This window comes from Theobroma cacao, chromosome 1 (genome assembly GCF_000208745.1).
Source record: "Theobroma cacao cultivar B97-61/B2 chromosome 1, Criollo_cocoa_genome_V2, whole genome shotgun sequence".
Classification (NCBI taxonomy): domain Eukaryota; kingdom Viridiplantae; phylum Streptophyta; class Magnoliopsida; order Malvales; family Malvaceae; genus Theobroma; species Theobroma cacao.
Window position 1 is genome coordinate 24,028,808 of NC_030850.1, and position 2,675 is coordinate 24,031,482.

Here is a 2,675-nt window from a genome sequence, read left to right on the forward strand (position 1 = left end):
ACTCAAAAATTCTTTTGAAGCAAAGATATTGGCAATTGCACAAGATCATTGCTGAAGAATGCACAAAAAAGAAAAAAATGATGTTTTTCAATAGGGAAATACATCATACAAAACAAGGAGAAGCAATGAAAATCATTTTCATCCATCATTCAATCATTCACACATCATGCACATGATCTTACATCATCAAAATTGAAAATGTTCAAGCAAATGTCAAAACTAATGCATTTTTTCAAGTTTTGGGAATCGAACTGTTGGTCTCGTTGGAGTGCTAGAAGGGGAGAATAGTATTAAAAATCTTAAGGTCAGCCTTTTTTGCTTATAGAACTCTTAATCAACAAAAAGAAAGAAAGTTTAGAATTTGATTGAATTAAAAGACACCAAGGTAGGAAAGGTAGAGAGAAGTGGACAATGCAAGAGCATTTGTAGTGGTTTGGTCCCCTTGACCTACATCCATTACCTTAATCTCCCTATCAAGGATTTTCAACTCAACTTCACTATATTAGTGGAATTAATAGCTTCCACCAAGCTTTTACAAGGTGAGCTTTTAACCCAAGCTCTAAACCCTTACAATATGCTTTAGAGTGCTTCCCATACTCTAATTCACAAGAAAAAAGAAGAAAAAGAAGTACAACTTATCACCTTTACAGATCTAGAAGGATTACAATCAAACTCAAACACTTTTTCTATAATAAGAGTGAAGAACAAGTGTTTTTGGAAAAAGTTCTTTTGCTTTTTAGTCAAAATGGCTCTTAGTGCTTCAAAAATCTCTTTCTTTGACTATTGGAGCTTCCTTTTATACTTTGGGAGACAGATTTTGCTATTAAGGATAAATTCTAGCTGTTAAAAACAACTCTGATCCCATTCTAGCTATTATTTTATCCTTTAGTGTTTAAATTCAAAAGGGTAGACAAAGTTCTGTTAATTGGTTACAAGCAATCTTTAATTAATTATAGCTTCTCTACCTTGCAATGTTTTATAGCTATGGACATTGTGTTAATCGATTAGAGGAAACTCTAATCGATTACAAACTTTTTGTTTTCATTTTCCTCTATACATTAGTCTTCCTTTAATTGGTTAGCTTCTCCATTAATTGGTTGAGGCTTCACTTCCTTCAACCTTAACCGATTAAAATCAGTTTTAATCAATTAGAAAATCTCTAACTTTTGAACTTCTCCATTTTGGCTCCCTTCAATAGTTAACCTTCTTTCAAATTTGATTTTGGCACTTGAAAATACTAGGGCCTTGTGTTCTAATTGATTAACCAAACTCCTTAACCGATTAGCTTGACTTTATTTCCAACCACCAGCAGCTCTTTAATCAGTTAAGCTTGATGCTAACTGATTAGGTGAAATGCCCCATACTTTGAAACAGTGATTAATAAAGTTGATCGGATACAAATTGAGGTCAATTAAAATGTTTAAAAGTGATAAAAGATGAAAGAAATAATTTATGATAAAATATTTCGCACACGAGTAAATAATAATAAAATAATAATATTTTATCGAAGGAGAATTTGAGAGATAAAAGGGTTAGTCGCAGGTCAATTGAGGTATAATAAGGAACTTTGGCAAACAAGGAGACAAGATAAAATTTTTAGAATAGAATAATATTTTGTTAATAAAATAATATTAAAATATTAATATTTAACAGGATGTCGAAATCAGTCATGAAGAAGGATCATATGGTTGATCCAAGTGGGGGAGAAGATGTCAAGCCTGACTCTATAAAATACTTGTCATGACATACATGTGGTGGATAACATGTTTGCATGCTAGGAGAGTCTCGAAAAATCGACAAAAATCAGTATTGTTCCTAGAGGTACAACAAAGTTGATTTAAGCCTCGAACTAGATCAAATAGAGAATTTAAGATGAAATTAAGAATATTAAAGTCCCAAAATAGTTTAATATGGGGATTTGGAGTTCGAGGATCAATTTGGAGTCAAACCGAAATTTTCATTATCTAGGGGTAAAATGGTAATTTTGCCACTTAAGAATAAAATTAGAATATTGAAAGAGGTTTTTGATCAAGATTGATCACATTTGACTCATTGGAGTATAATTTGAGGTTGATAAGTGAAAAAAATTGTAATCCCGATATTTTCAGAGCATAGGGGTAAAATGATAATTTTGCCACCTCAGGGGTAAAATTGTAATTTTACGCACTCAACAGTTGTCCAGCACATGGATTTTATCCAATATTATCATGGATAATTGAAGGAATTTAAGTGGTGGAGAGAGAAAGCTTAATAGTTAAGAAATTAAAAACGAGCCAATAACATGATGCCACGTGTCATGCCTTTATTAATTTATTGTTTTTCCTTATTAAAAGGCACAAAAACCAGCCCATCTTCCACCCCATGGTCGGCCAAACCAGCAAGAAGAGAGAGAAAATCAAAGAAAAAGTGTGAATTTTCAAGGAAATTAAGTGAGAAAGGTAAGATTTTTTCTATTAAGCTTGAGTTTTCTTATTTCCAAGCATTTCTCCTTATTTTCCATGATTAAATTGCAAGTTTTCATGGCTGGTCATATGGGTCTAGAGAGAGAAAATTGTTGGATTGATTTGATTTTGATATATGTTGGTGTTTAGTGTTAGTTTAGCATGTTAGTAAACAAAATATGTGGAAAAACATTCATTTTTCCCATTACCTAGCCTTAGCTGAATTTTCAAGTC